The sequence below is a fragment of the Rutidosis leptorrhynchoides genome, chromosome 10, assembly GCF_046630445.1.
Source record: "Rutidosis leptorrhynchoides isolate AG116_Rl617_1_P2 chromosome 10, CSIRO_AGI_Rlap_v1, whole genome shotgun sequence".
NCBI classification, from domain to species: domain Eukaryota; kingdom Viridiplantae; phylum Streptophyta; class Magnoliopsida; order Asterales; family Asteraceae; genus Rutidosis; species Rutidosis leptorrhynchoides.
The window spans coordinates 315,007,204-315,031,693 of NC_092342.1; the positions used below are offsets into that span (position 1 = coordinate 315,007,204).

The 24,490-nt window shown below is 32.1% G+C and overlaps 1 non-coding gene across 1 annotated transcript; it reads left to right on the forward strand.

Moving 5' to 3' along the window:
• The first annotated feature begins 18,293 nt into the window (after nucleotides 1–18,293).
• Nucleotides 18,294–18,400, forward strand: LOC139873713 (small nucleolar RNA R71). Its single transcript, XR_011767439.1, has one exon. It is a non-coding gene; the product is annotated as a small nucleolar RNA R71 (small nucleolar RNA).
• The last annotated feature ends 6,090 nt before the right edge of the window (nucleotides 18,401–24,490 follow it).

A 24,490-nucleotide genomic window follows, 5' to 3' on the forward strand; every position in this document is an offset into this window, starting at 1 on the left:
TTACACTTAGTTTATTTGCCAAATTTTGTGAAAATTTGAAAAATTTTCAATAAAATGAATTCAAAATCATGTTTATACATATTTATGAAGGTGTTAATGCCGAAATTATTGTTACCTCAGAGAGAACATAAATGGAGAAGCAACCCAAAACGTTAGAATTCATTTAAAAAGGAATAGAGGAGAATAAAAAGGCAAAGAAAAAAATAAATAAAAGCTAAGTATGGGAAGAATTTACCAAGTTATTTAAAACACATATCACATATGTTTGTACAAGATTATTACAGGTACTTTTGTTTTGGACGATTTTATCAGTTTTACCTAATTTACTGTAATATATTTGAAAGAAAGATGGATCTGCACGATGGATCAATTCCATCATTAAAACTAAGTAAAGTCTTCCGAATAAGACACGCGCTTCTTGATTTAGGTCAGAAAGTTGTCATCCAGACCAGTTGTAGGTTGACGAAAAATCTAGAAAAGTCATCTCTAAAATCAGCAGGAAATCCACGGACCTCAGCATCAAACAGGGTTGCCAAGTGGTCAGACTTATCCTAATCATGAGAGGATCTGTCTCGTAAAATGGGGAGGGCGCCGTGCAAATTAGCTTGATAAGACTAATGAATCAGACCCCCAGAAAAGGATAATCTCCTTAAAGATTATAAATCAGCATTTAAGCCTGATATTACTCAATCCTTGAGATTGACTTTAAAGACTGAGAATTACAAACTCATGGAATTCAATGATATCTAAACTCGAGCTTGAACGAGAAAATATTTTGATAAAAAAATTAAAACCGATTTGTTTTCAGAAAACCTATTTTCAATGCGTTCATTACCATTGAACGTAAAATCCTAGGAATTCACCGGAATTCATTAGGTTACCTGAACCAAATCGGGTGTCAACCGTAAGAACGGTGGTTGCATAGCATGGTCAAAGACAGGACCTTGTGCCAGACCAAAAAACAATAGGGTAATCTTTACTATTGCTCCTACAAAGGATAGTAATTGCATCCGACACGTTTTTGACCATAATCATCTGCATGTCACGGGACATTGCCTTAACAGTTGCTTGTTCAACGCTTTCCTTTACAACCGAACGGTAGTTTACCGAAAGGTAATATACGAAACAAGTATACTGGACATGTTGCTTTCCTAATACAAGGTTAGCAAGTGGGTAACACAAAACCATAAGTTTTGAGCTAAAATTTTCAAATCTGAAACCCACCAAACCCACAAAAACATTTTGCAAACACCGGTGAAGGGTTATTCCGGAAAACTTATCTAGGGTAAAAGCTAGAATGAATTTTCAAAAGATCAAATGTTTTCATAAAGATCCAATTTCCTTAAAGGATCTAAATTTTTAATAGTCATGTGGGACTGTAAACCACATCGTTACTATCATTGTTTATACCGCCGTATAGAAATCACTGATGTACAAAGTGTGAGAATAAAAAAAAGTGATTCGAGTGAATTGTGATTTTATTTCAAGTTATGTATTGCTTAAGGACAAGCAACGTTCAAGTCTGGGGATATTTGATAGTGCTTTAAATGAATATATATTTAGTATCAATATCCTTCCAATATGTAAAGCTTTTAGTTGCAATTGTTCTATTTTTATGTAATATTCGTTTAAATAAATAAGTGCGAAGATAAAAGAAGAAAACGACGATTTAAAGACGCATATGACCAAAAAGCTCAAATATACAAGATATAATTCAAGTGGTTCAATTTATTGATGAGAAACGTCCAAAAATGATAAGAGTACAAGCCACAAAATGCAAAGTACAAGATATTAAATAGTACGCAAGGACTTTCGAAAATCCGAAACCGGGACATGAACCAACTTTCAACGCGCGACGCAACGGAGCTAAAATGACAAGTCAACTATGCACATGAATATAATATAATATATAAATAATTCTTAATATTGTATATATATTATATTATATAATAAAACGTTGGCAAAACTAGAAAACAAAAGTAGGTCACCTGATCCAGCTGGCCATGCGATCGCATGGCCAGGAAGACCATTTTTCATGCAATCGCATGAAGCCAGAAACCTGGCCAGGTCCTATAAATTCAGTATTTTTCGACGAGTAAAAGACACCTTTTTCTTTTCCTTTCTATGTAACGTAAATATATATATATATATATATATATATATATATATATATATATATATATATATATATATATATATATATATATATATATATATAATATAATTTTAATTTTAAGTTAATAATAATAAGGTTATTTTAAGAATGTTTTACGGGTTTTAAAGTCGAAACTCTGTCCGTGTAACGCTACGCGATAAATAATCACTGTAACTATGTTCTTCCCTTTTAAATTAATGTCTCGTAACTAAGTTATTATTATGCTTATTTGAGCCGAAGTAATCATGATGTTGGACTAAAAATTAAGATTGGGTTATTAGATTTTGTACCATAATTAAGGTTTGAACAAAAGACCGACACTTGTGGACATTGGACTATTGACTATTAATAGATAGGGGGTATTGTCTAATCGAATGACAACTCATTAGAATCTGTCGAACCTATCTTCAAATTAGTTAATCTAATAATTATTAAAATGATTATGTAGGTTCTATTTAGTGACGTTTATACGACATCTTTTACGATCATTTATTTAATTATTCGGGTTGGGTAATTGATTATTCATTCTAATCAAGTGGGTAAATTAATATTCATATCTCATTAAAACTGGGGTGGATTACATACAAGGATAATTGGTGTAATTGTTAACAAAGTATTAAAACCTTGGATTACACGCAGTCGATAACCTGGTGTAATCATTAAACAAAGTATTAAAACCTTGTTACAGTTCGAATCCCTAATTAGTTGGAATATTTGACTTCGGGAATAAGGTTAATTTGACGAGCATTTTATAATTATGACCGATGGACTATTATGGACAAAAACCAAATAGGTATCAAATAATCCAGGACAAAGGACAATTAACCCGGGTAACAATTAATCAAAACGTCAAACATCATGATTACGGAAGTTTAAATAAGCATAATACTTTTATTTCATATTTCATCGTACCTTTATTTACTGTCATTTTAATTACTGCAATTTACTTTATCGCAATTTAAATTCTGTCATTTATATTATCGTCATTTATCTTTACGCTTAAAATATAAAATCGACAAATCGGTCATTAAACGGTAAAAACCCCCTTTTATAATAATATTACTATATATAATTATATATATTTTATATAAATATAGTTGTAAAAAAAATATAGTGTTAAACTCAGCTAGCTCCCTGTGGATCGAACCGGACTTACTAAAAACTACACTACTCTACGATTAGGTACATTGCCTATAGTGTTGTAGCAAGGTTTAGGTATATCCACTCTATAAATAAATAAATAAAACTTGTGTACATTGTATCGTATTTCATAGTAAAAATATAACTATTTCGTATACACCTCTGCGCACATCAGTTCCTAAAAATCCCAAATTTTTAAATTAAGACCATTTATTTATTCTGGTCATTACCTGTTTGCAAGGTTGGAGAATTCGGATCTCGGGGAGATCTCGTTTGGACTTTTTTAGGGAGATCTCGGCATCTCGGAATAATGTCGAGGAGATCTCGGACGTTGACTTACGTTGACTTTATATTTTTTTTAATAAAAATATACATAAAAACATAAATATATGTATGTTTATATACGTTTTTACGAGATTTTACAAAAATATCCGAGAAATCAACGAGAAAATCTTAGAAATTACGAATTTTACAAGAAAATCTTATAAATTGGAAAGAAAATCCGAGAAATCGTGGCTTTGACTAAGTTTGACCCCGTTCACTGAGAAATCTCAGGAGATGAACATCTCGTCTCGCTTGCCTTCTAAAAACGAGATCACGGGGAGATCTCGGGGAGATCTCGGGAGATTTACAACACTGCCTGTTTGAAATCTGATCAAAAAGGTTCGAAAATTATTTATTTTCTGTTCCAATTTATATGTACGGAGTACTAATATTTAATCTTAAAAAGGTAAAAATACTTTTAACAAATCTAAAATCTTCGTAATCGATTTACAGTTCAACTTTTATTTTAATCCTTCATAACCTCATGTTAAATCTATATGAACGCTAACGAAATGTCACCCGAGTATTACTGACGTTTACCACTTAAGCTCGAAATCAATTATTTTTAATATATTTCCTTTCTATATATAAACAGTTTTAAAATAGCAAGTTTAATTACTAAACAAATATATTATATATTTTTTTTTAAACAAATAGATTTACTATAACTTTATATATTTACAAGTAATATTTTTATATAGATTTATATATATATATATATATATATATATATATATATATATATATATATATATATATATATATATATATATATATATATATATATAAACATAGTTTCCATTACATCGCATTTTATTTTATTTATATTACAATATATATTTTAATAATTAGATTATATAATATTCCAAATTATATTTCAAATTATAAATACCTATTTAAATATATATATATATATATATATGTTATCTATTTACAAATAATTGTTCGTGAATCGTTGGGAATGGTCGAAAGTCGAATGAATATATGAAATAGTTCAAAATTTTGTGACTCAACATTACAGACTTTGCTTATTGTGTCGAAAATATATAAAGATTAAGTTTAAATTTGATCAGAAATTTCCGGGTCATCACAATTTGTACAAAAATATGTGATATATGTTTTAAATAACTTGGTAAATTTTTCCCACACTTGGCTTTTATTTTTCTTTCCTTGCCTTTTTATTCTCTTCTATTCCATTTTAAATGAATTCAAGCGTTTTGGGTTGTTTCTCAATTTATGTCCTTTCCGAGGTAACAATAATTTCGGTGTTAACACCTAGTTTTATCGTTCATAAATATGTATAAACGAGATTTTGAATTCATTTATTTGAAAATTTTTACTAGAAGTGGGTAGTCAGTATATAAGACTAGGGCTGTTCTCTATTATCAGAGAGCACTAGATTCTAATACAACTACTGCGTTACTAGTAAAGTTTAACGATGGCTATTAAACCAAGTGTATAAGTCAATTTTTTAAATCTGAAAGAATTTAATCCCTTCCCACACTTAAGATCTTGCAATGCCCTCATTTGCAAGAAATCAGTAACAATTTAAATTATTGAGGGTGATTAGCGTAGAAAAATGATTAAATTTTACCAAAGTTTCCAAACATATTGTTGTTTGTTTGAATGATAAATGGTGCACATCATTTGTTCATTCTTGCAGTTGTTATATCACATTTGTTTTTCGTCTTGTCATCAAAATTAATAGCTTTTGCTGAACTTAATGCCAGTCTTTGAAAGTGCGCTGTTTTACCCTGTTTTGTACATGAGATAAACTACAAACATATATATACATATTTTTGAAGTTGGGTATATCACCCCACATTCAAAAATTTATAAAAATCTAATAATTAAAACGTTAGAAAATTATAAAAACTATTACAATACCAAAATAAGTATTAAAAGTAGCAACATTACAAATAATAAAATAAATAAAACTAAGGAAACTAGGGTTGATGTTGATACCAGTAGGGGTTCCAAGCTTCGCTGTATATGTTTTGATACGCTTGAAATGGGTCGTATGTAGGAAAAGGTGGTTGTGTATCGTCGGTCCATGGAGGAAAATAGGCCGGTTCAGTAGGAATATAGTTCCTACCTTGGGAGTACAAATAGGCTTGGATTTGACTCTGATAATATTGCCAAGCCTGAAATTCTTGTTGCATAGCCCGGTTGTAATCATTTTGGGCCATTATTCTTTGTATATCCGTCATTTGGTTTCCTCCACCCGCATTACCTTGCTCCTGATCTCGTTCTACCTGTGGATGCATGCCATCATATGGTACTGCAGTGTTATGTCGTTTCTTTAGAACCTTTGCACCATGATATACTTGCAAACCAATTCTATCACGGGGTTCTGGTACTGCAACTAATAATCCCCCTGACTTCTATCCACACCGAGATACTCAGCAATTAAAGTAATAAAGATACCACCTCCTATTATACTATTAGGCCGCATACCCCTAACCATTACCGATAAATAATAACCCACACAATAAGGTATACTCACAACGCTCTGTGAGTCTCGAATACACATGAGGTAAAATAAATCATTTTCATTTACCTTCTCTTTGTTCCTACCTCGCTGTGTAATTGAGTTTGCTAAAAACCTATGGATCACTCTTAGCTCATCTCTATTAATATCAGTATAAGAGTAATATCCCCTACGAAATCGGTTATGGCTAGTCATTCTACTCCATATTCCATTCATGTCAAAATTTTCATCAACCCTCCTACCATTAATTATCAACCTTTGACAATCAGTAGATGCTAGTTCCTCAGGCATATATATACACAAAGCCTTAGCCATATCTAATAGAGACATATGGCGCATCACACCTCCTAACAAAAATCTAATAAAGCTCCGATCGGTTAAGGTAGCTACCCGATCATTTATTTCAACACTACATAATAATTCCACACACCATTCTCTATATACAGGCCTACGTATATTAAATAATTGTTCCCAATCATTAAAAGTAGAATTATCATACCTTTGTATAAGTAATTCTCTGATTGGCTTGGCCAATCCCACTATTTCTAATGTTCCCAATCTATTACCCTGGGTACTTCAACATTATTTGACTGAAGGGTGTGTAAGTTCCTCTGATATTTTGGATAATCTATCCAATTCTGTCAAATCTTAAATTAAGGTGTAAATCTGCCAATTGTATATTTGAATATGAAATGAATTGATGCGGTAGATTTTGTCTGTATTGGTCGTTAATCTCCTATTCATCTGCATTCTCAGGAGAAGCATTGTGAGCCTGAGAAGCGGATGAAGATTCACCCCTTTCAGTCTGCAAAATACATTAAACACAATTTTTGTGCATACAAATATGCATTAGTGTTAGCAAAATCCTAAATCAAAACAATCATAATGACATGTTTAAACAATATTAAACTTATACACAATTTTATAAAATTAACAATTCTAGACTTTTACAAATAAATATATATGAAAATGTATACAATGTTTCTAAGCATTCAACTCAAATAACATGTCAAAATAACCATTACTAGCAATTAAACAAGTTTTAAATGGCATTCATATCAAAATAACCTCGTTCATGCATTTTTGACTTAAAAAGTCCACTTTAATGCTCAAAAATCATGTTTAGGATCAAAGTTTTGATCATTTAGCAACCTAAATACGTTACATTACTTAATTAAGCATGAACTAATAACAAAATTCGGCCATAACCCGTTTATATCAAAAAGCTCCAATTTTGCTCAAGAACACAAACCCTAGATTACTCAAAATTTGAAGTTTAAGGCTTCTAATCATGTCAAATTGCATCAATCTAGGTTATACAAGCATAATATACAAACAATTTAAGCACAATTAGACTAGAAATCATCAAAATCAAATTAGGTATAATTTTGCTCAAGAACACTAAAAATCCGGATTAAATAGTATTTAGATGTAGAAATTACCGATCTCCTTGAAAAACTTCTTGGTAGGATACTTGTCAACATGATTTTAGCGAAAAATTTGATGATTAACGGTGAAAATCGTGATTTTGAGAGGATTTTTGGGTGTTTTTTCGCAGAAAATTGGGATGGGTGTGTTTGGGACTGGTCTGTGGACCAGTTTATCTAGTCTGTCGGTCAGTTTATCTGGTCTGGAATTTCATTGCTCCGCGACTGCGGATGTGGGGACCCCAAAAAGCTCCGCGAGTGCGATTTGTTTTTTTTTTTTTTTGCCATACTTTAAATCAACAATTAAAAATAATGATAACAAAATTTCTCGTCCCGCCCTCGAGTAAAGCAATTTCGGTTCAACGACCTAGTCTTCAACTCACGACGAATTTTATAAATCAATTTTTTAACTTAATGAAATAAAGTAAATTTTGTTTTTAAATTCACACCAAACTTAAATTTAAAATGCATAAAATTTTATATAAATATTATTAATTTTTCAAACTTACATTTTAAATAATATAGTTATATATTGGTTTTTAAAAATTTACTATAATATTAAATTAATATTTATTAACTTTAAAAACAAGGTAAAAATCAAATTAAAATCTTTTTGGTCTTTTATCCCACTTTAATCAATCAAATATTATCAAAAATATACGTCCCTCTTTTGGGTAAAGTAATTTCGGCTAAATTACCTAGTTTTACTCCTGACGAATTTTTGAAATAGTTTGAATTGATTGATTAAAGATATTTATACCTTGTGAATAAACGGTAAATTTTACAGTGATGCATTAAATTTTCGTATGATATCAATAATTTCGGTTTCGCATACCTAATTTTATTGAATATCAATTTAATACTTTATAGCGAACGATTCAGCGTTTATTATCAAAAGGTTAAAAGCAATAAATAAAAATAAAATTTAAACTGTACATACTTACCTACGAGATAGAATTCTCAGAGACCTGCTTTAGCCGACTCATAGGAAAGTCGTTCGATTTGGTTTTCCATTGCTACATAAGCGTAACCTCGAATTTTCAATAACTTTTCTTCTAAACATATGAACGGTCCTTCTCTGCATAGAGTAACAAACTCGGTATTGGAATGTGTTTGATTGTTCGAACATTTCCCTTCGTGTGACCATTTTCCGCATTTATGACATCTTTCAAGGTGTCGTGCTCTTCTTTTTGTTGCGGATTTTGATTTTCCTTTACCAAAATGTGTCTTATGATGATCTTTCCTGAGTTCTTTCCTCACGTCGTCCATTTTGTCTCTTATGAATGATACCAGTTCACTCGGGAAAGTGTTATTATTACATTTAGTAATCATAGTGTGTAGTAGTAGACCATGGGTCAGATCAAAGGAATTCTTCATTTCGTAAAACCTAAAAGAAATAAAAATTCAGAATGGAGGGAGAAGACTAGTTCTTTAGGGTCTGCTAGGGAAAGACCATTCGGATTCCATTTTTGAGAATTACAAGAAAACAGAAAATCTAACTCTAGACAGCATTATATTATCCTTTAAAATATTTGAATCTCCCTACACTTAGTTAGCTGTGGTATCGAAATTATGATTAACTTCATTATTAACTTCAATTGGAACATCAACAACTTGCATATCTCTGACTTTTGCTTCAAGCCATTTGTTGATTTCCTCTGTAACATTCACAAATTCAATTAACATCGCCTTTTCTTTAGGCGACAAATTGGATACTAATCTGTTACATAACTTAAAGTTCCCCTTAATCCTAGCATCTTGAATCCGTTTATAAAGTTTCTTCGTTGAACTGTTAAAAACGGGTTCATCTAATTTCATATCAACAACGGGGTTCTTTGTTATCGGGTCATCATTAGGTGTTTCTTCATCTTCCCCACACTTAGGCGTTTTTATTGGTTCAACAGTTTTGGTTGGTGGAGATCTAAACTTTCGATTCACAAAGGTGACCGATTTATCACCATCCGTAAGTGTCATTCTACCTTCTCTTACATCAAAGAACGCTTCAGTGGTTGCTAAAAATGGGCGACCTAAAATTAGAGGAATATCAAGGTCTTCCTCCATATTAATAACTATGAAATTTGCAGCGAAGGTCAAACTTCCCACTTTAACAAGTAAATTATTGGCTATTGCAACCGGGTGTTTAATGGTTTGATCAAATAATTGAACACCTATTCTGGTTGGTCTTAATTTACCTACACCTAATCTTTTGTATAAGGAAAGAGGCATAACGTTTGCACTTGCTCCTAAATCTACGAGCCCATTATACATAGCACCATCATTAAGCAAGCAAGAAATGATAAATTCACCTGGGTCTCCTACTTTAGTAAGTAGAGTTGGTTTGTTAACCTTTTTCGGGTGATTTATTCTTGGTGCTTTCACTTCTTCTTGAACTTCTTGTTCATATTTTTCTTTGTTTCTTGGAATGGGAGGTTTATATAGAAATTCTTCTTCATCACTCCAATTTGAAGCCTCCCCGTCTTCCAATTTTGGCTTTTCATATGTCGTTGAAAACATATTTATGTTTTCATTCTGAGGGTTTTCTTTGGTGGTGAAATTATGATTAACTTCATTGTCAACTTCCATCGGACCATGTATGTAATGTTTAACTCAGTGACCATTAACTTTAAATTCAATCCCGTTTGAATTTATACTGTTCCGTATGGGAAAACTCTTTTGACTATGAATGGTCCAGACCATCTAGATTTCAATTTTCTATGAAATAGCTTGAATCGTGAATTGAAAAGAAGAACTCTGTCTCCTTCCTTAAATTCTTTTGAACTTCTGATTCTTTTATCATGCCATTTCTTTGTTCTTTCCTTATAGATTAACGAATTTTTATATGCATCATGTCTTAATTCCTCTAATTCATTTAATTGACTTAACCGTAGACGTCCGGCTTCATGTAAATCAAGATTACATGTCTTCAAAGCCCAGAATGCTTTGTACTCAATTTCTACTGGAAGATGACATGCTTTTTCGTAAACGAGTTTAAAAGGTGTGGTGCCAATTGGAGTTTTGTAGGCTGTTCTAAAAGCCCAGAGTGCATCCTCCAATTTCATGGACTATTCCTTTGGATTCGATCCTACGGTTTTCTTTAGAATACGTTTTAAAGCTCGGTTGGTATTTTCAACTTGTCCACTTGTTTGTGGATGATAAGCGGTTGAGATTTTATGAGTTACTCCATATCTTTTAAGAACTTTCTCAAGTTGATTATTACAGAAATGAGTACCCCGATCACTTATTAAAGCTTTCGATGTTCCAAATCTAGCAAAAAGATGTTTTAAGAAGTTGACTACAACTCGTGCATCATTAGTTGGAAGAGCTTGTGCTTTCGCCCATTTAGATACATAATCAATGGCAACGAGAATGTAGAGATTATTATGAGATTTTGGAAATGGACCCATAAAGTCAATACCCCAAACGTCAAATACTTCACATACTTGAATGACATTTTGTGGAATTTCATCACGTTGACTTATTTTTCTGGCCCTTTGACATGCATCACAGGATTTACAAAGAAGGTGTGCGTCTTTGAAAATTGTAGGCCAATAGAATCCAGCGTCGTAGACTTTTTTTGTTGTGAGTTGAGGCCCATATGAAATGTCCCGTTCATATTGATTATAAACGTTCCATATTAATTGATTTCATTGCGAGGTTTTGACCTCTATATGAGACGTTTTTCAAAGACTGCATTCATTTTCAAAACAACCATAACCTTTATTTTATCAATAAAGGTTTTAAAAACATTACGTAGATTATCAAATAATGATAATCTAAAATATACTGTTTACACACGACCATTACATAATGGTTTATAATAGAAATATATTACATCGACATATGTTTCTTTAATGCAGTTTTTACACAATATCATACAAACATGGACTCCAAATCTTGTCCTTATTTTAGTATGCAACAGCGGAAGCTCTTAGTATTCACCTGAGAATAAACATGCTTTAAACATCAACAAAAATGTTGGTGAGTTATAGGTTTAACCTATATATATCAAATCGTAACAATAGACCACAAGATTTCATATTTCAATACACATCCCATACATAGAGATAAAAATCATTCATATGGTGAACACCTGGTAACCGACATTAACAAGATGCATATATAATAATATCCCCATCATTCCGGGACACCCTTCGGATATGATATAAATTTCGAAGTACTAAAGCATCCGGTACTTTGGATGGGGTTTGTTAGGCCCAATAGATCTAACTTTAGGATTCGCGTCAATTAGGGTGTCTGTTCCCTAATTTTTAGATTACCAGACTTAATAAAAAGGGGCATATTCGATTTCGATAATTCAACCATAGAATGTAGTTTCACATACTTGTGTCTATTTTGTAAATCATTTATAAAACCTGCATGTATTCTCATCCCAAAAATATTAGATTTTAAAAGTGGGACTATAACTCACTTTCACAGATATTTCCTTCCTCAGAAATAAGACTTGGCCACAGATCAATTCACGAACCTATACAAATATGTACATATATATCAAAGTATGATCAAAATATAATTACAATCATTTTTATTATGTTTTAAAGATTTGAGTGTATTAAGTCAGCTGTCCTCGTTAGTAACCTACAACTAGTTGTCCACAGTTAGATGTACAGAAAATAAATCGATATATATTATCTTGAATCAATCCACGACCTAGTGTATATACGTCTCAGGCTAAATCACAACTCAAAGTATATATATTTTTAGAATCAACCTCAACCCTGTATAGCTAACTCCAACATTACTGCATATAGAGTGTCTATGGTTGTTCCAAATAATATATATACATGGGTCGATATGATATGTCAAAACATTTGCATACGTGTCTATGGTATCCCAAGATTACATAATATATTAGAATACATGTATAATATAATATAAGTTAGCTAGGATATTATTTGTATAGATTTGTTAAACATTTCCCGTAGCTAAAAAGATCAAAAATATCCAATCTTGTTTTACCCATAACTTCTTCGTTTTAAATCCGTTTTAAGTGAATCCTATTGCTATGGTTTCATATTGAACTTAAGTTTATGAATCTATATAGAAAAAGTATAAGTTTATAGTCAGAATTACAGGTTACAAGTCATTTTTGTAAAGGTAGTCGTTTCAGTCGAAAGAACGACGTCTAGATGACCATTTTGGAAAACATACTTCCACTTTGAGTTTAACCATGATTTTTGGATATAGTCTCATGTTCATAAGAAAAATCATTTTCTCGGAAGAACAACTTTTAAATCAAAATTTATCATAGTTTTTAATTAACTAACCCAAAACAGCCCGCGGTGTTACTACAATGTCGTATATCCGGTTTTACGGTGTTTTTCGTGTTTTTCGGTTTTAAATCATTAAGTTAGCATATAATATAGATATAGAACATGTGTTTAGTTGATTTTAAAAGTCAAGTTAGAAGGATTAACTTTTGTTTGTGAACAAGTTTAGAATTAACTAAACTATGTTCTAGTGATTTCAAGTTTAAACCTTCGAATAAGATAGCTTTATATGTATGAATCGAATGATGTTATGAACATCATTACTACCTCAAGTTTTCTGGATAAAACTACTAGAAATGATAAAAATGGATCTAGCTTCAAAGGATCCTTGGATGGCTTGAAAGTTCTTGAAGCAGAATCATGACACGAAAACAAGTTCAAGTAAGATTTCCACTCGAAATAAGATTGTTATAGTTATAGAAATTGAATCAAAGTTGGAATATGAGTATTACCTTGTATTAGAAATATATCTTACTGTAAATAAGAAAGATTTCTTGAAGTTGGATGATCACTTTACAAGATTGGAACTAAGTTAGCAAACTTGGAAGTATTCTTGATTTTATGAAACTAGAACTTATAGAATTTATGAAAAACACTTAGAACATGAAGATAGAACTTGAGAGAGATCACTTAGATGAAGAAAATTGAAGGATTAAAGTGTTTGTAGGTGTTTTTGGTCGTTGGTATATGGATTAGATATAAAGGATGTGTAATTTTGTTTTCATGTAAATAAGTCATGAATGATTACTCATATTTTTGTAATTTTATGAGATATTTCATGCTAGTTGCCAAATGATGGTTCCCACATGTGTTAGGTGACTCACATGGGCTGCTAAGAGCTGATAATTGGAGTGTATATACCAATAGTACATACATCTAAAAGCTGTGTATTGTACGAGTACGAATACAGGTGCATACGAGTAGAATTGTTGATGAAACTGAACGAGGATGTAATTGTAAGCATTTTTGTTAAGTAGAAGTATTTTGATAAGTGTCTTGAAGTCTTTAAAAAGTGTATGAATACATATTAAAACACTACATTTATATACATTTTAACTGAGTCGTTAAGTCATCGTTAGTCGTTACATGTAAATGTTGATTTGAAACCTTTAAGTTAACGATCTTGTTAAATGTTGTTAACCCAATGTTTATTATATCTAATGAGATGTTAAATTATTATATTATCATGATATTATGATATATTAATATATCTTAATATGATATATATACATTTAAATGTCGTTACAACGATAATCGTTACATATATGTCTCGTTTCGAAAACATTAAGTTAGTAGTCTTGTTTTTACATATGTAGTTCATTGTTAACACACTTAATGATATATTTAAATATAATTTATCATGTTAAATAAAGTGTATCAATATCTTAATATGATACATATGTATTTAGTAGACGTTATCATAACGATAATCGTTATATATATCATTTCAAGTTTCTTAACTTAGTAATCTCATTTCTTATGTATATCACACATTGTTAATATACTTAGTGAGATACTTACTCATCATAATCTCATGTCAACCATATATATATGTCTATATATACCACAACATCTAGTTTTTACAAATTTGTAACGTTCGTGAATCGCCGGTCAACTTGGGTGATCAATTGTCTATATGAAACTTATTTCATTTAATCAAGTCTTAACAAGTTTGATTGCTTAACACGTTGGAAACATTTAGTCATGTAAATATCAATCTCAATTAATATATATAAACATGGAAAAGTTCGGGTCACTACACCATAATGCCCTTCTGTTGGTCCTGTGTGACAATGGTTTAAGATTCGACTAGCTTCATCTCTTAAAACGCATCGGCGTATTATTCCATCGGGACAACTTTTGAATAAATGTGGATCTTCCCAAAAATAGTGTTTTATATCACTAAATAATTTCTTTCGTTTTTGGTACGACAATCCTTTTTCAAGGAATCCACATACTAAGTAGTTTGCATAGTCTGCAAACCATGGAATTTCATTATAATCGATCTTCAAAAGATATTCATCAGGAAAGTTATCTTGTATAGCCGATTCATTTAAAACTTCTAATTCAGGGTTTTCAAGGCGAGAGAGATGATCAGCGGCGAGATTTTCAGCTCCCTTTTTGTCTCGGATTTCAATATCGAACTCTTGTAAGAGTAAGATCCAACGAATTAATCATGGTTTGGCATCTTGTTTTGAAAATAGGTATCTAAGAGCAGAATGATCGGTATAGACCACCGTTTTAGCTAGAAAGAGATATGAACGAAATTTTTCAAAAGCAAAGACAATAGCAAGGAGTTCTTTTTCAGTAGTTGTGTAATTCGTTTGTGCTCCTTGTAACGTTTTACTAGCGTAATAAATAGGTTAAAATCGTTTTTCAATCCTTTTTCCTAAAACAGCTCCCATTGCAAAATTACTTGCATCGCACATGAGTTCAAATGGTAGATTCCAATTTGGAGTTATCATGATCAGCGCATTAGTGAGTTTTTTCTTTAAGAATATTAAAAGATTTGATGCATTCATCCGAAAAGATAAATGGAGCATCTTTTTCAAGGAGTTTATTCATAGGAGTGGCAATTTTAGAAAAAAAATTTATGAAACGTCGGTAAAAACTGGCATGCCCTAGAAAACTCCTAACTCCTCTAACATTGGTGGGATGTGGAAGTTTAGCAATTACATCTACTTTAGCTCTATCCACTTCAATTCCTTCCTTTGAAATTTTATGACCAAGAACGATGCCTTCTCTAACCATGAAATGGCATTTCTCCCAATTAAGTACTAGATTTGGTTGCTCGCATCTAATAAGCATTCGTTCAAGATTAACTAGACATGTTTCAAAAGTATCACCGAAGACTAAAAAGTCATCCATGAAAACTTCCATGCATTCTTCTATCATGTCGTGAAAAATCGCCATCATGCACCTTTTAAAGGTTGCAGGGGCGTTACAAAGTCCAAATGGCATGCGTTTGTAAGCAAAAGTACCATAAGGGCACGTGAACGTGGTTTTCTCTTGATCCTCGGGTGCGATTGGAAATTGAAAATATCCGGAGAAACCGTCAAGAAAACAATAGTAACTGTTCCCAGCTAACCTTTCCAACATTTGATCAATGAAAGGTAAGGGAAAGTGATCTTTTCTGGTGGCGTCTTTTAGTTTTCTATAATAATACAAACACGCCATCCCGTTACAGTCCTAGTAGGAATAAGCTCATCTTTTTCATTTGTGATGACAGTTATGCCACCCTTCTTAGGTACACATTGAACTGGGCTTACCCATGGACTATCAGAGATTGGATAAATTAAACCTGCATCTAGCAGTTTAATAATTTCTTTCTTAACAACATCTTGCATATTAGGATTTAGTCTTCGTTGGCGTTGCACATATGTTTTATGACCTTCTTCCATAAGGATTTTATGTGTGCAATACGAAGAACTTATTCATTTAATGTCATGAATTTTCCATGCAATAGCTGGTTTATGAGCTTTTAGCACAGAAATGAGTTGAGATTTTTCATTTTCGGTAAGAGAAGACGATATTATTACAGGTAATTCAGATTCACCATGTAAATAAACGTATTCCAAATGGTTTGGAAGTGGCTTTAACTCTAATATCGGTGGTTCTTCTATCGATGATTTGTATCGATATCTGTCTTCCTCTTTTAGCATTTAAAGTTCTTCTATTGTTGGTTTATAATCATTAACCATGAGTGCGGCTAACATTTCAGCTTCATCAATTGGTTCAGTTCTTTCTCCTAAAGAACATTCTCCTGTTCCTTGTAATTCTGGAAATTCTTCTAACAATTCTGCATGTGAATCTATAGTTTGAATATAATAACATGTGTCATCTGCAGATTGCGGTTGTTGCATGGCTCTATCCACAGAAAAGGTAACACTCTCGTCCTCTATACTTAGGGTCAGTTTCTTACCAAACACGTCTATTATTGCTTTAGCCGTGTTTAAGAATGGTCTTCCTAATATGAGAGGAACTCGAGAATCTTCTTCCATGTCTAGAATAACAAAGTCTACTGAAAATACTAAAGTACCAACTTTAACTAGCATGTTTTCCATTATCCCTCTAGGATATTTTACTGATCGATCAGCTAGTTGTATGCTTATTTGTGTTGGTTTCAATTCTCCGAGGTCTAGTTTAGTGTATAGTGAATACGGCATTAAATTTATACTAGCACCTAAGTCTGCCAATGCTTTTATTGAACTAAGACTACCCAGAAAACATGGAATTGTGATTCTTCCGGGATCTGATAATTTTTCTGGTAGTTTTTCAACAGCACTGCAGAACAATTAGCATTCATAGTAACAGCCGAGAGTTCTTCCATTTTCTTTCTATTTGTGATTAGATCTTTTAGGAATTTAGCATATCTTGGCATTCCTGAAATCACATCAATGAAAGGAAGGTTGACATTTATTTGTTTAAACATATCCAATAATTTGGATTGCTCGGCTTCAAGTCTTTCTTTTCTCATTTTACTTGCGTAAGGTAGCGGTGGTTAGTTTGGTTTAACATAAGGCTTAGCCTTAACTGTGTTATCTTCATTAACCTTTTCAACTACCGGCTCTGTTTCCTTCTCTTGCTCAGGCTGTGGTGCTTGTGGAGTAGGAATAGAGTCATCAGAAATTACAGGTATATCAGGTGGTTTAACTGTAATACCACTTCTTGTGGTAATGACTTTAACTGTTTCATTTCGGGGGTTAGCATTTGTATCGCTTGGTATAATCCCTGGTTTTCTTTCACCTATCAACCTTGCTAGGTTACTTACTTCTTGTTCCATATTTTGAATAGAAGCTTGTTGATTTCTAAATGCTTGAGCATTTTGTTCATTAGTTTGTTTCTGAGATGTGAAAAACTGCGTTTGAGATTCAACTAGCTTCGACATCTTGTCTTCTAAATTTGGCTTTTTATCATTGGTTTGTGGTGGTTTATTTTGAAAATTAGGTTTTTGCTGATTATAAGTATTATTAGATACTTGTTGCTTGCTAGGACCTTGTTGATTGTTGTATGGAACATTTCGGTTATAATTCTGATTGTAGTTTGGTCTTGGCGGTTGATAATTATTTCCAGGCCTTTGGTTCAAGTATGAAACATTCTCTCTTTGTTCCATTGTTTGTTCAATACTGAGACAATCTTTTGTCAAATGTGGTCCTCCACACTGCTCACAACTAATTCGTATTGCGTGAATATCCTTAGTCATCTTTTCCATTCGTCTCTCGAAAGCATCTAACTTTACGGAAATGGAATCAAAGTCATGGCTAGAATTGGCTCTAGCCGCTTTAGATGATCTAACGATGTCTTTTTCTTGATACCACTCATGTGAGTGGGAGGCTGTGTTATCAATAATTTTGTAAACTTCAGTTGCGGTTTTCTTCATAATGGAACCACCAGCTGCTATGTCGATGTCTTTTCGTGTAGTAATGTCGCATCCTTGGTAGAATATTTGTACTATTTGATAAGTGTCTAAACCATGTTGAGGACATCCTCTCAACAACTTTCCAAATCTTGTCCACACTTCATATAGAGTTTCATTCGGCTTTTGTGTGAACGTAAAAATTTCTCCTTGAAGTCTCACAGCTTTAGATGCCGAAAAGAATCTTTTAAGAAATTTCTCAACTAAAACATCCCACGTATCAATCGCTCCTTCAGGTAACGATTCTAACCAATCTTTGGCTTCTCCCTTTAAAGTCCAGGGAAATAACATGAGATAGATCTGTTCATCCTCAACTTCTCTAATTTTGAATAGAGTACAGATCCTATTAACTGTACGAAGATGTTCGTTTGGATCTTCCTTCGGCGTACCACTAAATTGGCATTGATTAGTTACCAAGTGTAGGATTTGTCCTTTGATTTCATAATCTGGCGTATTATTGTCTGGTTGAGTAATTGCATGACCTTGGCACGTGCGTGTGGCTCTCATTAGATCTTCCATACTTAGAGGTTCCTGATTTTCCATAATTGAAATTGTTGAATCTGAATCACTAGAGGATTCTGATTTAATGGTTTCTTCCTCGACAATCTCTGGTTGAGTAATTTGTGGTTCAGGATCTCTGAATTGTCCTTGAATAACCTCCGGGTTCTCAATTGTGAGGTTGGGTTCAAAAAATGGATTATCGGAAATTTGAATTGGAGTACTTAGTTGACTTGATGACAATTCTAAAGAAAAATCAACGGCGACAATATTGGCTAGATGTCTTGATCGAGTTACAGGTGGTGAACGTATGAAAGGTGGTGAACGTTTTGCTCGGTGCATTCACTGAATATCCTATTAGTTATAAAAATAAAAAATTATATAAGTTATCAAATTAATAGACTTTTCTGATTTTGCCCACGTTTCGAATAGCCAATTGATGCAGCAGGTAGCCAGGACCCTTTAAATCGGAAGCCCACAACTCGCCACTAACAAATCCAACTATTACTACGAATCAGAAAATTTTGGATGTCTATCAATTTAACCGCTTAAAATAATTTTTCGTCGAAATTTTGAAGATAAAATCTGTCCTAAAAACTAGAGCGTCGAGAAATAAGAGGAAGAAAAAGAGTGCGTCGAAAAAACGTCGAAAAATAAAAGGTCGAAAAATAATAATAAGAAAGTAAAGCGTCAAAACTTAAAAGTCTAAAAACTAAATATTAAAAATTGCGTCTAAAGGAATTAAAGCTTAAAAGGAATTCTATATCCAAAACGGCAATAACTTAATTAGGCACTAAAATCTATTTAAAACTAAAGCGATAAGTGACGTCGTAAAATTCTAAAGTGCCTAAATCTTAATCTAAAGAAAAAACACTTAATGAATTTTATGGCAAAGCCTAAGAATATAGAAATATAAAATTACTACGGCAAAAATTAAGTTTAAAACTAATTACGAACGAAAAATATACAAATTACGAATAAACGATAAAAATATAAAATTTATAAAAAGAGACAAAAAATGATAAAATTACTTATTTTTATAAAAAAAAAATATTATTTCTATATTATTATTTTATAAAAGTATTAATTTATATAATTAATAATAATATTAAAACTTATAATTAAATAAAACTGCACTTAAACTAATTATATTAAATTAAAACCCTAATCTAATTAATTAATAATAATAATTAAATTTAACCCTAAATCCGTAATTAATGCAGTCCAATGTTTGACCAGTCAGAGAGCTCCGCAACTGCGGTTTTTTCTACCCAAGAGGCTCCGCGACTGCGGAGATATGCAGTCTGAGATGATTGCAGGTTCAAAAATCGTGTTTGCAGTTTTAGATTATTATTATTATTTTTTCTGTTTTTAATTTTCTGATTTTAATTTTTAGAAAATATAATTTAGGTCTAACTTATATTTTAACAAAAATTACTTATTAGTTTTTGTAATTAAAAACAATAAAAACTTTTTTAATTTAACACTTAAAAATATAGATATATATTTCTTTTTTTTTATAGTTTTATATTTTTATGTTTAAAACTTATTATATTTTTAAAAAAATAGATTAAAAGTTAAATATTTTTTTTTATACATAGCGTTTCGCTTCGGTGTTGATGAAGTTCCCCGGCAGCGGCGCCAAAAATACTTGATGTTTGCGAGGTGTAGTACGTAATACTATTAATTTTACTACGAAATACTATTAAATACGATACAATTTTACACAAGTTATTTATTTATTTATTGAATGGATATACCTAAACCTTGCTACAACACTTATAGGCAGTATACCTAATCATAGAGTAGTGTAGTTTTTAGTAAGTCCGGTTCATTCCACAGGGAGCTAGCTGAGTTTAACGCTATCTATATTTTAAACTATATTTGTATATATATATATATATATATATATATATATATATATATATATATATATATATATATATATATATATATATATATATATATATATATATATATATATATATATATATATATATATATATAAGTAGTATTATTATTATTATTATAAAAGGGGTTTTTACCGTTTAATGATTGGTTTGTCGATTTTAAGTCCTAATGCAAAATATTAACTTAATTTAAAGCGTAAATTAAATGACGATGAATAAAAATGCGATAAAATAAAAGTACGATAATTAAAAGTGCAATAATTTAAAGTACGATAAATAAAATGACAATAAATAAAATGACGGTAAATAAAAGTACGATGAGATATAAATTAAAGGAATTATGCTTATTTAAACTTCCGTAATCATGATGTTTGACGTGTTGATTTTAATTTATTACCATGGGTTAATTGTTCTTTGTCCTGGATTATTCGATATGTCCATCTGGTTTTGTCCATAATAGTCCATCGGTCATAATTATAAAGTGCGAGAGTCTTCGCTAAATTAACCTTATACCCGAAGTCAAATATTCCAACTAATTGGGGATTCGAACTGTAACAAAGTCTTAATACTTTGTTTAATGAATACACTAGGTTATCGACTGCGTGTAATCCAAGGTTTTAATACTCTGTTAACAATTACACCAGTTACCCTTGAATGTAATCCACCCCTGTTTTAATGAGTCCAGTGACTATTAATCCATCCCCGTGTCCAGTCAAATGAATAATTATTAGTATTTATAAATATCCCGCCCACCGTACCCAGTCAAGCGTATGTGGTTATATATAAATACGTCAAATTATAAATCTCTATATTAAATCAACGAGATATCATTTAATTAATATAAAGCCCATTAATATCCCATAGTCCAATTTCCACAAGTGTCGGTCTTTTGTCCAAACCCCAATATGGTCCAAAGCCCAATAACCCAGTCTTAATATTTAGTCCAACATCACGATTACTTCGGCTTAAATAAACATAATAATAACTTAGCTACGAGACATTAATTTAAAAAGGTTGAACATAACTTACAATGAGTATTAATCGCGTAGTGTTACACGGACAGAATTTCGACTTACAAACTTACAACATTCGCCACTATAACCTTATTATTATTATTAACTTAAATATTAAAATTAAAATTATAAATATAAATATAGATTGAGAGATTGAAGTAGAAAAAGGTGCGTTGAATCGAGCATAATGCGCGGCCTTTTATAGGCCCACTTTGAACTGTACAGCTCCGCGAGTGCGGTATTTTTCTTCTTCACAGCTCCGCAGTCGCGGAGCTTTGGATTCCAGCTCACCAAATGAATTAAACTTGGGCTGCTGATTATTTATAATATATAATATTATATATAATTAATTATATATTATATTATATTCTTATGCATAGTTGACTTGTATTTTTAGCTCCGTTGAATCGTACGTTGATAGTTGGTTCATGTCTTGGTTCCGGATTTTCGAACGCCTTTTTGTATAATTTAATATCTTGTACTTTGCTTTTTGCGACTTGTACTCTTGTGATTTTGAGACGTTTCTCATCAATAAATTGAACCACTTGGATTGTACTTTGTACTTTTTAGCTTTTTGGTCGTTTGCGTCTTCAAATCGTCGAATCTGTCTTTTGTCTTCACCTTTTATTATTTAAACGAATATTACTTGGAAATAGAACAGTTGCAACTAAAAGCTTGTCTTTCTGGAAGGATAATGTTATGAAATATATGTTCGTTTTTAGCATTATCAATGTATAATGTTGTTGTGGTGGTGGTGGATTGTTTCTTGTTGTTCTGCCTCTTTTTGGTTGTCCACCTCGGCTAGATTGTCCCTGCAAAACACATTAACACCAAACCAAAAGAATATAGAAATCGTTGTGTTAGTGTTAGCTAAAAAAATAACCGTGTAGCAAGAGAACTTATTCATTCCATTCAAAGTTCAAAGGCATTGTGATTCATATAAGAAAAGTTGTATGTTAAAAATATTTGACCAAAGTTAACCAAAATCAACATAAGCTAGTAAATACACTTTCAAAAATGTGAATCACAAAATTCACAATTAAGCATCAACCTTGGACTCAAGCATGTTGCGTTCATAAACCTAGGTCATAACATGTAGAACTTGTATTCAAATTATTTCCATTACAAGCATAACACAAGTATCACAATTTAGTTCAACATGACCATTAACTTCTCATCTCGCAACTACATTATCGCATACAATACTATCAATTCAATTCAATAGGTCTAAACATGTGAAAATCAAGCATACATCTTTCATAAGAACATCAAAATTCAAAGTATGCTAGAAATTCAAGAAAATTCAATTCATGACCCGACCACATTGACATCTAAATCATCAACAACAAATTAAGCATTCACAATCTTCATCAAAATCCAATATCTTAAAGTAACAACCCTAATTTCAGATTTAATCACTACAAACCCTAGGTTCATGACCACACCCATTAAACATGTAATTATTGCAAAATCAAGACATAATAGATAATTAAACAACTAAGGCATGTTAATCTAAGTAAGAATCATGTAAATCAAATACCCCACACCTATCTTTCACATAATCATACATACAAGCATATAAATTGAGAAATCAAGAAAGAAAAGTGTGAAAAGGTAGTAGTATTACCCTAGAAGTCATGATTCAAGAACAAATTTGAAGGAAGAAATCACGAAATTGAAAGAATAAATTAGGGTTTTTTGAGAGTTGGTTCGTTTGAAAGAGAGAAAAATAGAGAAGAATGTGTTTTGTGGTTGAAAATTGGGTTAGATAAGCTATAAAACGCGTTTATTTTTTTTTTTTGGGTCAGGCCGTCTGGAAGGCGTCCAGAATTTGGACGGCGTCCAAATGTGAAGGACTGGACGGCGTCCCAATTTCTGGATGGCGTCCAGTTGTGAAGAAGAGGACGGCGTCCAAATTACCTGAAACGGCTGATCAAATTTTCCGACACTTGCAAGTTTAAAATCCCATCATATATCATTTTGCACAAAATAAAAAAATCGTACAAGTAATAAACACACAATTCAAAGTATTTACACTAGTGAACTTTTTTAACGATTCGTTCACCCAACTCGTCCCCATTTTTTATTTAAGCCTTGTTCTCGAAGTTGAGGTTAACCTCGTCTTCGATTTCTAGGGGACCATCAACATAGTGTTTGACTCGGTGGCCATTCACTTTAAAAATATCGCCCTTCCAGTTCACCACTTCAATTGTACCATAAGGGTACACTTTTCTAACAACAAATGGTCTCGACCATCGGGACTTAAGCTTTCCTGGTGACAATTTGAAACGGGCATTATAAACAAGGAAACGATCTCCTTCCATGAACTCCATTGGACTTTTTAATCTCTTATCGTGCCATTGTTTGGTCTTTTCTTTAAAAATTAGAGAGTTGTCATAGGCTTCAAGCCTTAACTCATCTAATTCATTCAATTGGGTCAAACGTAACCGACCCGCCTCCTTGTAATCCAAATTACATGCCCTTAGCGCCCAATGCGCTTTGTGTTCAATCTCCAAAGGGAGATGGCATGCTTTTCCGTATACCAGACAGAAAGGAGTGGTTCCAATAGGTGTTTTGTAGGCCATGCGAAAAGCCCACAATGCATCGTTTAACTTAACAGACCACTCTTTTGGATTTGCACCAACGGTCTTTTCAAGTATGCGTTTTAAAGACCGATTGGTATTTTCCACCTGCCCACTTGTTTGCGGATGATATGATGTTGAAATTTTATGGATAACTCCATAACGTTTCAACACCTTTTCCATTTTCGCATTGCAAAAGTGGGTGCCCCAATCACTAATAAGGGCTTTAGGTGTGCAAATCTTGAG